Source organism: Coffea arabica, chromosome 6e (genome assembly GCF_036785885.1).
Source record: "Coffea arabica cultivar ET-39 chromosome 6e, Coffea Arabica ET-39 HiFi, whole genome shotgun sequence".
In the NCBI taxonomy this organism is placed as follows: domain Eukaryota; kingdom Viridiplantae; phylum Streptophyta; class Magnoliopsida; order Gentianales; family Rubiaceae; genus Coffea; species Coffea arabica.
The window spans coordinates 39788793-39804340 of NC_092321.1; the positions used below are offsets into that span (position 1 = coordinate 39788793).

The 15548-nt window shown below is 42.4% G+C and overlaps 1 pseudogene; it reads right to left on the reverse strand.

Annotated features, from left to right (window-relative positions):
* Window positions 1–10828: 10828 nt before the first annotated feature.
* Window positions 10829–14802, reverse strand: LOC140009883 (uncharacterized; annotated as a pseudogene).
* Window positions 14803–15548: the final 746 nt, after the last annotated feature.

The window sequence follows — 15548 nt, forward strand, 5'->3', positions numbered from 1 at the left end:
AAAGAGGCTGAGAATAATGAGAGGAAAAAGACAGCTATTGAGCATGAGAAAGAGATTGAAAAATCCAAAGTGTTGACTGAGGAAGCGAAAGAAAGAAGGGATAATGCACTGATTTTAAGTTTCAACAAAAATGAGAGTGAGGGGACTTATTGCCATTCTAACAACCTTAACATTGCTCTGTCTAGTGTTCCTTGTTTTGTACAGATTAAGCAAAGTGCAATCGTTTTGATCTTACAATGTTCCATCCCAAAGACACTTGTGCAATTTGCGAGTTTCCATGGGGTTTGTCTTCTAGGAGTTAGATCAATTTGGTTCCCATTCATGGAATCAGATAATTTCAATGCTGTTCACGTCTTTGGAGGATCAAACTATGTGTACCCTCAAGATGTTAGAACAGACCATGTTCCACGAGTTTACACAAGGAGCGAGGTCTTCAATGGTCACTACAATACCTATGCTCATCTTGCACCTAGTCCACTTGAAGCTCCAACTTCACCAAGTCAGCTTCCATACTTTGCAAGCTTATTCAAGTTTGAGGAGTATGATTTCATAGGATCTACATCGCATCACTTTGAGGATCCTTACCTCATGATCACAAGCGATCAAGTTGGGCATACATTGAAACTGGTTCATGAGATTCAAGGTTCAACAATGTTTACTTTCCAGCTTAGCAAGTGGTTTATGCATTGGATGAAAATTGTGGTAATCATAACAAAATTGACTCGACGGCATGTAACTCTTCTTATCATCATTCATGCTTCAATTTGTGGGCAAATTGCTTTCAAGAGAAGGGGAATGATACGAGTCAAGCTATGCCATCGGATAAGGTTCAAGTCCCACTAGGACTGGTTACACGAGCTCGAGCAGTTCATTCAGCTTCACCGCAGCAAAGACGTTATAAGGCACAGACACGCTTTATAAGGATACGTCTTCTGCCATTTAATCGATTCACCATAGCAAAGTCATTATAAGGTGTGGGCACGCTTTATAAGCTCAAGTCGTCTGCCCATCTAGTCACATTTGCTATTTTAGTTAAATCGTTTGTAATAAGGGCTTAATGGTCCATAGCCTTGCTTTATTTACCTAAGGGATGACCTCATAAAGTTATTTACCTAAGGGATGACCTCATAAGGTCCGGTCAAGCCCACAATCCTTAGTCTTATGGAAATAGTCAAGCCTACAATTCTTAGTCTTAGTCAAGCCCACAATTCTAGACTAGTTTCACATTATTTAGTTTTTCATCTCTATGTAAGGCTATAAATAGCTCACACTTCTAATGGTTTTAGGCATTCAATCAATAAATCAGATTTTGAGAGTTTTCTTGGTTTCTCCAAGGCTTCTTGAATACCTTAGAATTTCTCTAGGTGTTCGTGACTTATCAATCTAGAATCGCACTAGGTTGTGGCGTCTTCTACCATTATACCAAGGTTCGTTAACCACGTGATTAACGGGTTGAGGTCATCCGCTCCAAACTTGGTGTCCTCTTGTCGATCCTGAAGCTAATCTTTTACGGGTTTCGTCACAAGGTTGGCGACGTTCGTATCATATATCAAATTCATGGCAACAATAAACAATATATCTCATATTAGGGCAAGTGCGATAAAGTACACTCTTGCCCGATCAAACAAATGACATATCATTAAATCACATTGGTCAAGTACTGAAGACAAGTGTCCAATTCAATCAGGTATTTGGAAGCACTCACCAAAGGTCTAGTGCCTCTCAAAAGTCACGTTCAGGTCCAACTCCTTGGTTGGAGTCCAAATCTGCGATAAAATATCATTTGTGAATGTAAAACTCTCTAGACTTCGAAACATAGGAGTTTCGCTTCAAGAAAATCAAGTAAATGCAATTCGCTTAAGTAGTATTCACGCTACTTATCAAATTCCGAAAAATTCGTGCTCGCTCTTAAACCTTTGAAACTTTGAAACAATTACACTTGAAATACCATTTGAGTCGAAGAAATGGAGAAAACGTATTTCTATGAGTCGTAAATTTCATTTTCGTAAGGGTACAAGGTCGGCCAAGTTCTAACTTATATATCTCGATAAAAGAAGACGCAAATATCCTAGATGGTTCAAGTGGTATTTGCTCTCAAGCCTTACTCGTGTCGCAAGTATATCTACCAAGCCCTCGAGTGTAAATTTGGGCAGCACACCCTTTGTATTTACCTATTTGTCAGCCATTTGTGGCAGTCAGTCCCAAAATTACACACAAAATAATCTCATTTCAATAGCCGTTCAATAGGCTCAAAGTCATACAAGTACCAAACCAAGTTAGGAACATGTGCGGAAATGAAGTTTGAGTCAAGAAACGAAAGATAGATTTGACGTTGTTTTGCGTAACGGACACAACTAAGGCTACGCTTATCGGATTGGGATGCAATTTACACCGTTTCGAAGCTAAGATAAAGGGCTACAACTTTGATGAAGACCACTCAGTCCAGTTCGTAGTGTAGCTAGGTCAAAATTTCAATGTACAAAACCAGAATCTCACAAACAGGTTAGCTAACCGCACTATGGTTAAACGACAATAACTCAGGTTACCGAAGTCTGATTGAGGCGTTTTCAGGGGCGTTGGAAAGCTAAGACATAGCACTACAACTTCTATGTTTTGGCCAAATACTAATTCAGTACGCATCAGGGTGAACAGATGCGATAAAATTGGTGAAATGTCAAAACTGTCCCTCAAGTTCTACTTATGGCAGTTAGGGGTATTTTTGTCTTTTCACATGCTACAATGCTCGGATTGAGCTAAAATTTACAAGCAGTTATAAAACATGATTCTCTACAACTTTCATGTTTCGTACTAAGCCTAATTCGGCCTCCATCATGGTCAACCAGAACCGGGCAGAACAGGGTAGCTTGGTTTCCAAATTCTGAAATTTGCACCTTTACTCTATAAATTCATATCTAACAAGTGCTCTATCATCAAACCCACCAATTACTAGCTCAATAGCATCAATTAAGAGGTAGATAACCATAATCAAGGCTGAAAATATAAACCCTAGCTAAACATCCCAACATATCATTTAACCCATGAAATTTTCCCCATAAATCCATCAAAACTACAACTTTAAGCTTCTAGTTTAACATATAAGAAGTAGAGGGAAGTTTCTTACCAAATTCACCTTAATCCCTATGTAAAGAAGCTGCCAAGACCTTCCTTTTCCCAAATCACTCCACCAAAACCCTTAAGCTTCCTTAGAGATCAACTTTTGTGGTGGAATTTGTAAGATTATCGGTTGAAACTCAAGATTGAGGCTTGAAATTAAGGTGCAAGGTGAAGTTTTTCTCTCTTCTCTCCTCTCTATGTGTCGGCCAAGCAAGAGTGAAAAATGAAGGAATTTTGGTCAAATTTTTGTTTTATGAAGGTTAAAACAAGTTGGTCAAAGTCTAACTTCCATAGATGCCTTGACACTTGTTTTCTTTCTAGCATTTTCTCTCATTTCTCTTGGTCAAATATTGTGGCTGATGTATGAGATATTTTGAGGGTTAATTACCTGAAATAAAATGAGAAGATTAAGGTAATAAAGTATGGGTCAAGTGGTGTGTTTACCCGGTAACAAACGGTACCCGTCGGTTCGAGCCGATTTTCCTTAAATCGCGTATACTAGGGTTTTAACTTATAATTCACTAACTTATTATTATCACTTCTAATCACACACTTAATATCATCCAAAACTCACTCTTAATCACCAAATTTGATTCACACTCCGTACCGGATAGTCACACTACGGATAGGCGTAAAAACCCTAATTCGCACTATCTTGAAAACAAAAGGAAAAACCCTTAATTCTATGTTCATTTACACTTATTGTGGGGTGATTGAGTAGTAGGGCCATTATAAAGTAATATTTTTCAAATAAAAGGGGATTTTTAAGAAAAATATAAGGAATTTTGCAAGTCCTCACACTCTCTCCCCCTTAAGAGAATTTCGACCTCGAAATTCATACCTTTAGCCGTAAACAACTTAGGGTATTTCCCTTGCATATCCGTTTCTAGCTCCCAGGTCTCACCATAGCCACAATTTAGCTAAACAATGGAAAACACGATTCGTACCTTCTACTACCTCCGATGGTTCAGGTACCGCCTGTTGGTCCAAGGCGTACACTCTAGCTGGCACCCTTGGTTTAGTCCCCCGACATTTGCTTGTTCAAGGTTTAGGTGTGACCTACAGGGGCAAGTTGCAAGTTGGTGCTCGGCACTACCACACCATAAACATTTTCGTGCCTTTCGTCAACAATCAACCTCAATATGATTGGTCTTCCCACAGTACCCACAAGATACTCGAGGGGCTGAGGTCTGACCTCCTTGCGAGGCACCTCCGCTTGCAGTAATTTCCTTAGGTGTCCCCGAAATTTGCCTACCACCATCCCCTCGACTCATCTTAGAGGGTGGCATATCTAGATCACCTTGTCCCTGACCGTGACTTCCACCAGGCGCACCTCTCATTTTTGCATGAAAAGCCCTCACTTGTGCCCTAGCAATTTCTATTCTCTGGGCTTTCTCCAAAACCTCCGTAAAATTATTAATTTGTGCCACCGCCAAAGCCTCCTGTATTTTCACATTTAGTCCCTGGACAAACCTCCTTACCCTCATTTGCTCCGTAGATATCAATTCGGGAGCAAACTTAGATAGTTTCGTGAACTGAATCTCATACTCAGATACACTCAGAGTTCCTTGACGAAGCTTAATAAAATCATCCTCCCTCTTCTCCTGAACTATCGGCGGCAGATATTTCTCGTTAAACTCCCGTACGAAATTTAACCAGGTCCAGGCAGTTCCTCTCTCCCCCATTTAGCTTGAATCACGTTCCACCAGGCCTTAGCTGGTCCTTCAAACTGAAATACAGCGAAATGCACCTGCCTATCCTCCGTATAGTTTAAGGCAGCGAAAATATTGATCATCGACTCTAACCACCTCTTAGCTGCCTCAGGGTTTGGCCCTCCCAGAAACTTAGGAGGGGAAAACTTTTGGAATCTCTCTAGAGCCCGATCTTGTCCTATTTCAGGATCCCTGGGTTGATTAACAGGAGCTTGACCCTGCTTCTCTACCAGTCGAGCAAGTATATTGGTCATTTGCTGAATTTCCGTTGCTACCTGGTCCCCCCCTTCCGCTCAGGGTCCAAGTTGCGGTTCAACTGTTTCACCTCTTTCCTCTCTCGATTCTCGTACAGGTTCTTGTGCCTATCTAACCCCACGGCCACGGCTAGAACCACGTCCTCGGGTAGTTCCACGTCCTTGACTCCGTCTACCCTCTATACCTCTTTTCCTATATAAGTATAAGCAAAATAAAATAACTAAAGGCCGATAAAAGCATTTTCAAATCATAAAACGAAAAATAATAGAACACATTGAAAATAACATACTTTATATACATGTCAGAGCAAGTCATATATCCTATGGGACATTAACGCTAGGTATTGCTCAAAACTTGACGAAGTACAACCAAGTATGTACGCGTGAATAGTAAGGCTCCCCAAGCTCACTAATATCTTCAATTTATTCCAAGTCCAGACTATTCGCATCCCCCTTGCCTTGGTTTTCGCCATCCAAACTTATCCTCATATTACTCAGGATACCAACTTATCATAAAGGTATCACTCTTTGGTACTTGGGTACAGGAATCCGAAAATGTGATCATTCCCCACTCGAGTTAGCTAGGCTCAAGAGGAAATCAACTACTTTTGAGATTCCTACCCAACATACATATCTAAAGTCCCCAACAATAGACATTTATTTCACACTTCACAAGTCAATCCCCACAGTCCGAGAACCCTCTCCCGGCACAAGCTCGATAGGAGCTCTGATACCATCTGTGACGGCCCCACCTTCCCCTAAGGCGAACCAAAGGGTTCGGCGGACCGCCTACCCAACTCTCGCTAGGACTCACTTACTCATAGCTCAAGAAAACAACGTACATTCATAGAAAATAAATAACACATCCACTTCAACTTAATATATACATTGATGCTCAAATCTAGATACAAAGTTTCTACACACCAAAATACTTCAAAGTGATTACAATTCGAGTACAATCAACCTTAGTCGGGTACTAGCATGAGTACAAATTCAAACTTCAAAACAACTAGACTACGCTAGTCTGTACACGTCTCACGCCTCGCTCGTACCCCCTGTAAGGAAAACAAATGACGTGGAATGAGTTAAAAGCCCAGTGAGGTTCCAAATAGCAAATCGACCATTGTTTACAAGTACAAGTGTCAATATAGCAAAGTAATGAGCATGAAAAATTCATAAAAGTGGGCAATAACACTTCAAGTAGCAAATCTCAAAATGAGCGAGTGTAAAGTTTTTTCTTTTAAAACGACACAATAACACGATAAGTACTAATCATTCCAAGGTATAAGGATACGGATGGCTCTCAGGAGCCAACTTCCCATTGCATCACCAGAGCTTGATTAAGTAATAGTTGACACTCCGTCAACTTTCAAGTAAGTAACCAATCCAGTAGAGCACCACTTAAACTACTCTCCGTCCACCATCCAAACCCCCTACTGGGCCCAAAATCCTCAATAAACACTGGTGGTAATACTCGAGTATATCGATTAGTCGAGGAGATATCACTCCACTCGACAAAACAAAAGACCTAGGGTTCGTTACCCAATCGACCAGCCCCTTGCCGGCTCGACTCGAGTAACTCGGCACAGGGTTTCTGGATTTCCAGGAAGTGCGCACCATATACACAAATATATCAAATTCATGGCAACAATAAACAGTATATCTCATATTAGGGCAAGTGCGATAAAGTACACTCTTGCCCGATCAAATAAATGACATATCATTAAATCACATTGGTCAAGTACTGAAGACAAGTGTCTAGGTCAATCAGGTATTTGGAAGCACTCACCAAAGGTCTAGTACCTCTCAAAAGTCACGTTCAGGTCCAACTTCTTGGTTGGAGTCCAAATCTACGATAAAATATAATTTGTGAATGTAAAACTCTCTAGAGTTCGAAACATAGGAGTTTTGCTTCAAGAAAATCAAGTAAATGCAATTCGCTTAAGTAGTATTCACGATACTTATCAAATTCCGAAAAATTCATGCTCGCTCTTAAACCTTTGAAACTTTGAAACAATTACACTTGAAATACCATTTGAGTCGAAGAAATGGAGAAAACGTATTTCTATGAGTCGTAAATTTCATTTTCCCAAGGGTACAAGGTCGGTCAAGTTCTAACTGATATATCTCGATAAAAGAAGATGCAAATATCCTAGATGGTTCAAGTGGCATTTGCTCTCAAGCCTTACTCGTGTCGCAAGTATATCTACCTAGCCCTCAAGCATAAATTTGGGCAGCACGCCCTTTGTATTTACCTATTTGCCAGCCATTTATGGCTTCAGTCGTTTCCTCAATCAGTCCCAAAATTACACACAAAATAATCTCATTTCAATAGCCGTTCAATAGGTTCAAAGTCATACAAGTACCAAACCAAGCTAGGAACATGTGCGGAAATGAAGTTTGAGTCAAGAAACAAAAGACAGATTTGACGTTGTTTTGCGTAACGTACACAACTGAGGCTACGCTTATTGGAGTGGGATGCAATTTATATTATTTTGAAGCTAAGATAAAGGGCTACAACTTTGATGAAGACCACTCAGTCCAGTTCGTAGTGTAGCTAGGTCAAAATTTCAATGTACAAAACCAGAATCTCACAAACAGGTTAGCGAACTGCACTATGGTTAAATGACAATAACTCAGGCTATCGAAGTCCGATTGAGGCATTTTCAGGGGCGTTGGAAAGCTAAGATATAACACTACAACTTCTATGTTTTGGTGAAATGCTAATTCAGTACGCATCATGGTGAACAGACGCGGTCAATTTGATGAAATGTCAAAACTGTCCCTCAAGTTCTACCTATGGCAGTCAGGGGTATTTTAGTCTTTTCACATGTTACAGTGCTCGGATTGAGCTGAAATTGTATAAACAGCTATAAAACATCATTCTCTACAATTTTCATGTTTTGTGCTAAGCCTAATTCGGCCTCCATCATGGTCAACCAGAACCGGACAGAACAGGGTAACTTGGTTTCCAAATTCTGAAATTTGCACATTTACTCTATAAATTCATATCTAACAAGTGCTCTATCATCAAACCTACCAATTAATAGCTCAATAACATCAATTAAGAGGTAGATAACCATAATCAAGGCTGAAAATATAAACCCTAGCTAAACATCCCAACATATCATTTAACCCATGAAAATTTTCCCATAAATCCATCAAAACTACAACTTTAAGCTTCTAGTTTACACATATAAGAAGTAGAGGGAAGTTTCTTACCAAATTCACCTTAATCCCTATGTAAAGAAGCTGCCAAGACCTTCCTTTTCCCAAATCACTTCACCAAAACCCTTAAGCTTCCTTACGTAGCTACGACTATGGAAGATAAAAGAAAGACTCGAACACAATAAAAGAGATATACGTGATAGCTCTAACCTTGCTCTGATAGCAGATGATGTGAACGCGGAAGCAAACTTGGGATCTTAGAGGACACGTTGCGGATTGACGGAGTCGAACCCAAACTTGGACCACTCAAGAATGGATTCAACGGTAGAGGACGCCACAACCAAGTGTGTGTGCTTGATTGATAAGTCAATAAACAACCTAGGAACCACTCTAGGATGTTCAACTTAGCTTTCACAAGCTAAAGGAATTTTGCCTCAAGACAGACGAAATTCTGGAATTTTATTAATAATATCACGAAAAACTAAGTGTAAACAATGAGTTGAGGCTATTTGTAGCCTTGACTAAGACCTAACAAAGCTTGGAAAAACATGGAGAGAATTCGGCCAGGCCCTTGGGCTTTCCTCTTGGCTGAAAGTTAGCCCAAAAGCGAGACCCCTGAACAGCTCAGCGGAGGTCGAAGACCAAGGGCCTCTTGCTCAACTGCATAAGAAAGAGAGAATGAACATTTAAAGGTGTTGAGTGTGGAAAATTTCATGCACGATTCTGCCATAGTGGAAATACAAGAGAGAAAGCCGACATCTGTTGTACAATCTAAGGATGTGAGGAGAATTTCTTATTATACTAACAATATTAACCTTGCAATGTCCAGTATTTTTTGTTTTGTGCAGGTTAAGCAAAGTGCAATCGCTTTGATCTTACAATGTTCCATACCAAAGTCACTTGTGCAATTCGCGAGCTTCCATGGAGTTTGTCTCGGAGTTAGATCAAATTGGTGCTCATTCATGGAATCGGATGATTGCAAAGTTGTTCACGTCTTTAGAGGATCAAACTATGTGCACCCTCAAGACATTGCAGCTGACCATGTGCCGCGAGTTTACTTAGGGAGCGAGGTCTTCAATGGTCACTACAACACCCATACTCATCTTGCACCTAGTCCATGTGAAGCTCCAACTTCACCAAATCAGTTTGCATACTTTGCAAGCTCATTCAGGCTTGAGGAGTTCACCGCATCACTTTGAGGATCCTTACCTCATGGCTACAAGTGATCAAGTTGAGCATACATTGAAACTAGTTCGTGAGATTCAAGGTTCAACAAGGGCTACTTTCCAGCTTAGCAAGTGGCTTTTTGCATTGGGTGAAACTTGTGGTAATCATAACAAAATTGACTCGACGGCATGTAACTCTTCTAATCATCATTCATGCTTCAATTTGTGGGCAAATTGCTTTCAAGAGGAGGGGAATGATACAAACCAAGATATGCCATCGGACAAGATGTGAGTTCCTCTAGGACCCGTGACACGTGCACGAGCTAAAAGGCTCAAAGAGTCACTTCAAGCCTTAGTTCATGCCGTTCAAGCTCAAGAGAAACCGTGCATTGAAGGAATTGACATGGAGGATCTTTGCAAGACTACCAAGATGTTGCTTGCAATTGAAGATGCAAGTGATCAAGCTTCAATGGCCGATTGGGCCAAGATTATTTAGCTCATGTTAAGCCTAAAGGGCCGGCAATGTGGGCCTTAGTTCCCTTAATGTTTTAGTTAGTTAGTTAGTTGGTAGTTGATTAGGTTAGATTCGGCCAAGAGAAAGAAAGGGTGCTGGCCGAATCCCTTTAGGAAGTTTCCAAGTTTTATTAGGTTTAGACAAGGCTATAAATAGCCCCAAGTTGATGTCTACATTCAGTTTTTGACATTTAATAAAAGAAATTTCAAAAATTTGTCTTCTTTGAAGCAATTTCCCTTTAGCTTGTGAAAGCTAAGTTGAACACCCTAGAGTTGATCCCAAGTTGTTTCTTGACTTATCAATCAAGCACACATACTTGATTGTGGCATCTTCTACTGTTGAATCTGTTCTTGAGTGGTCCAAGTTTGGGTTCGATTCCATCAACTTCACAACGTGACCTCTAAGGTCTAGGGTTTGCTTCCGCGCGTCGTCTCCTTGGTTCCCGTGGATCAAGGATCACATCAGTTGGTAATCAGAACTAGTTAGACTTATCACGTATATCCCTTTTTATTGTTTTTGAGTTTGTTTTTATCCTCCATATTCGTAGCTACGTGTTAGGGTTTTGTCTTGGGTCGTTGGCAATTCTTGTGTCACGTACGAAATTCTATTTTGTGTGTTAGTTGCTGTCCGTAATTGTCTGTCCAGATTTGTTCATCTTGCATTGTGTTTAGTTACTATAATTGGTGATATGAACGGCACCAACCTTGTGATGCAACTCGTACAGAAAGGCTAGGATCTAGAAGGCGATACTCACGTTGAAGACAAATGAACGCAGCGAAATCACCTAAACCCGTTGATCATGTGGTCAACGAACCTCGGTATTGGTAGAAGACGCCACAATCTAGCGCGGTCCTAGATTGATAAGTCAATTGAATACCAAAGAAAATGATTCTAAGATATTCAAGGATGCTTCAAAGAAGCTTTGAGAGAACTCTCAAGTATTTTATTAATCTTCAAACACTGCTCATTACAACCGAATTCCTTACTTAAATACTAACTAGTGATAAGGACTAATGGGCCAAGCTACTCCTAATGTGGCCCACATGGCCTAGCCACTTGACCCAATAACTAAATGGCGACCAAGGTCCGAACCACACGCTAGTTGGACCTCTTTATTACACACTACTAATACTAATAATGGACATGGATCCCTTAGCCGAAACATGGTCGGTTACTCTTCACACAGAGCCGAGATTAGGACAAGTCTTGCTTCGTGGAGGCCCTCGATGGCCTTTGGCTCTCTACTAGACTCTCAGGCCGCACGAACCAATGTTTGTAATGTCTCATTCAATCTCTTCGCGCGAGCTCGTGTCATAGGCCCCAATGGTACCTTCACTTGCTCCACTTGGATAGCTCTCTCGACCTACTCATCATTCCCCTCCTCTTGCGAATGATTTGTCCTCAAATCGATCTCATCATCTGCAAGGTAGGAACTCAGATCAGCAACATTAAAGGTAGCCGAGACATTATACTCACCCGGAAGATCGAACTTGTAGGTATTGTCATTGATGAGCGCCACAGCTTGGAATGGTCCATCTCCACGGGGTAGCAACTTGTTGCGACGCTGGACAGGGAAACGCTCTTTGCGCAAGTGTAACCAGACCCAATCACCCAGTTCAAACACCACGCGACGCCGACCCTTGTTGGCATGCTTGAGGTACTGCTGGGTGCGAGATTCAACGTTGGCCCTCACCTGCTGGTGTAAAACCTAAACAAACTCGGCCTTTTTCTTGCCATCAAGGTTAGCACGCTCAGACAAAGGTAAAGGTATCAAATCCAAGGGAGTCAGGGGGTTAAAACTGTAAACAATTTCAAAAGGGAAAAACTGTGTAGCACTATGAACTGTACGGTTATAAGCAAACTCGACATGTGGTAAGCACTCCTCCCAAGATTTGAGGTTTTTTTTAATGATGGCCCTGAGTAGAGTAGATAATGTGCGGTTAACGACCTCAGTTTGACCGTCGGTCTGGGGGTGATTGGATGTAGAAAATAGCAACTTAGTGCGCAACTTCCCCCACAAGGTTTTCCAGAAGTAAGAGAGAAACTTGACATCTCTATCAGACACAATAGTCCTAGGCATACCATGCAAATGGACAACTTCCCTAAAGAAGAGATCAGCTATGTGAGTGGCATCGTCCGTCTTATGACATAGAATGAAATGAGTCATTTTAGAAAATCTATCAACAATGACAAAAATGCTATCATGACCCCTTTTACTCCTAGGCAGACCAAGCACAAAATCCATGGAGATGTCAACCCATGGTTCCGAAGGAATGGGTAGAAGTGTATACAAACTGAAAGGTTGGAGCTTGGACTTGGCCTGGTGACAGGTAGTGCAGCGTGACACCACTCGCTCCACGTCCTGCCTCATGCGTGGCCAATAGAAATGTTCTTGTAAAACACTCAAAATCTTGGTGAAATCGAAGTGTTCCATCAACCCACCTCCGTGAGCTTCACGGGTTAGTAACTCATGAATAGAACATGACGGAATGCACAATTTATCATTACAATACAGAAATCCATCATGTATGAAGAACTTACCTTGACCCGACTTAAGACAAGACTTATAGAGATCAGAGAAATCAGAGTCGGTACCATAGAGTTCTTTGATGACATCAAATCCAAGGAGCTTCGCATTAAATAGAGCAATCAAGGCATACCTCCTGGATAGGGCATCGGCAACGACATTGGTCTTGCCAGCTTTGTACTTGATCACACAAGGAAATGATCCCACAAAGTTGACCCACCGTACGTGTCTCTTACTCTGTGTTGAGACTTGAGATGCTTTAACGCCTTGTGGTCAGTGTGGATGATGAACTCCTTTGGCCGCAGGTAATGTTGCCATGTCTCCAGCACACGAATCAAAGCATAGAGCTCCTTATCGTAGGTGGAGTAGTTTAAGGCAGCACCATTCAACTTCTCGCTAAAGTATGCGATCGGCCTTCCCTCTTGGATCAACACGGCTCCAATTCCTACACCAAAAGCGTCACACTCAACCTCAAAAGTTTTATCAAAGCTAGGTAAAGACAATAAAGGTGCATGTGTGAGCTTGTGTTTAAGGAGTTGGAACGCCTTCTCCTGAGCTTCCCCCCACTCGAACTTCACATCCTTCTTGATAATGGCGATTAGAGGGGCAGCAATAGTGCTGAAATCCTTCACGAGCCGGCAATAGAAACTCGCAAGGCCGTGAAAACTTCGAACTTCACTCATGGTCTTGGGCACGGGCCACTCATTGATGGCCTGGACTTTGCTCTCGTCCACTCTATTACCCTGTGCACTAACCTTATAACCAAGGAAAACAAGTTCATTAGTGCAAAAAGTACATTTGCGAAGGTTAGCGAATAACCTCTCCCTGCGCAATACATCAAGAACAGCTCGTACATGCGCCACATGTTCCTCAGGACTCCTGCTGTATATCAGAATGTCGTCAAAATAAACAACAACAAATTTACCTAAGAATGGGCGAAACACATGATTCATAAGGCGCATAAATGTACTAGGAGCATTAGTCAAATCAAAAGGCATAACTAACCACTCATACAGACCATACTTAGTCTTGAATGCTATCTTCCACTCATCCCCCTCCTTCATTCGGATTTGATGGTAGCCACTCTTAAGATCAATCTTGGTGAAAATGACTGCACCATACAATTCGTCAAGCATATCATCTAAACGAGGTATAGGGTGATGATATTTAACTATGATGGCGTTGACAGCACGGCAGTCTGCACACATCCTCCAAGTGCCTTCTTTCTTTGGAACGAGGATGACTGGAACTGCACATGGGCTCATGCTCTCTCGAGCCCAACCCTTCTCTAAGAGTTCATCTACTTGCCATTGGATCTCCTTAGTCTCCTCAGGACCCATCTTGTAGGCCGGTCTGTTAGGCAAGGATGCTCCAGGAACGAAATCGATCTGGTGCTCGATCCCTCTGAGTGGTGGATATCGTCTGGGAAAACGTCCTCAAATTCCTGCAACAAATAAGAGATTTCAGTAGGTAAGTCATTCAGTGCCTCATGAGAGAGTAAAATCACCTCTTTGCAATATAAAACATAGACAACTTGCTTGGACAAAAGTAATTTGCGAACTTCCCTGTTCTTGGCAAGCAAGCTAGGCCGTTTCTCTACTCGATCAGATGTTCCAGGTGTAGATGTCCTCTCGACCGGTGCCTTAATGATTGCATTGGAGTCAGTTGACTTCTTAGCCAACTCTCGTTCATGCTCTTGTTGCAATCGCAGTTGGTCTTCATGCACCTCCTGAGGTGTGAGAGGAACAAGTGTCATCTTCTTGTTGTGGTGCAAGAAGGAATACTTGTTGGTAAAGCCATCATGAGTAGTCTCCTTGTCATATTGTCATGGCCGTCCCAACAAGATGTGGAAAGCTTGCATGGGAACGACGTCGCAAAGGACCTCGTCCTCATATTTTCCGATGTGGAAAGGTACTACCACTTGCTTGGTGACTTTGATATCGCCACTCTCATTGAACCATTGCAAGCGGTATGGGCTAGGATGTCTCAACGTGGGCAAAGAGAGATGATCCACCATGAGAGTACTTGCCACATTGGTACAACTACCCGCATCAATGATGAGGCTACATACTCTTCCCTTGACGTGACATCGTGTGTAGAAGATGTTGTCACGTTGGGCCTCATCCACTTTCTTGACTTGGGTCGCAAGAGCCCGACGAGCGACTAGAGCAACGCCTACTTGCTCACTAGTGGCCTCAACCTCGACCTCGGAATCTTCACCTTCATCAATCAATGGAGACATCTCGGCGAACTCGTCCTCGTCGTCAGATACGACATCCCCGCTCGGTAGGACAATCATGGTACGCCTATTGGGACACTGAGAAGCAATTTGCCCAAATCTTGGCATTTGAAACACTTGTCACGGCTTCGTGGCTTGGAGGAGTCGAAGGGAGGCTTGGTGGTTGCCTTTGGTGCCTGCTTGGGTGGCTCGGATTTAGGAGTGGACTTAGACACCCCTGCACTGGGCCGTTCCCGCTCAAATGTCGAATTGTCCCTCTAAAGAGGCGTGGCCAAGAAGCTAGGGTTGCGAGGATTACCCCTCCTCTTAAGCCTCCGCTCAATCTTGGATGCCTTATCAATCAACTCAGGCATATCCACGTAGTTTTGCAGTTCCACCAACTCGGCGATCTTAGGTCTCAAGCCGTTAAGAAATCTCGCCATGGTAGCCTCTCTATCCTCCACCATGTCTGCTTGGAGCATGGTGATCTCCATCTCCTTGTAGTTGTCCTCCACACTGTGGCTTTCTTGAACTAATGTCTGGAGCCTCAGGTATAGATTACGGTAGTAATGGCTGGGTGCGAACCGTTTTCTCATGGTGGTTCGTAGCTCCTCCCATGTACTAATTGGTCATTCTCTATTGCGGCGTTTGCTAGTGCGCTCCTGCTCCCACCAGACTATGGCGTAGTCGGTGAATTCGAGAGTCGCCAGTTTGACTTTCTGTTCATCGGTGTAGTCCTGGCACTCGAATACCATCTCAATACACTGTTCCCATTCGAGATAAGCCTCTGGACTAGACTTGCCCTGGAATGAGGGAATCTTGATCTTTACCCCCTTTAATCCGTCGTCTGTCCTCCGGTAGTCCTGATTTGGCCG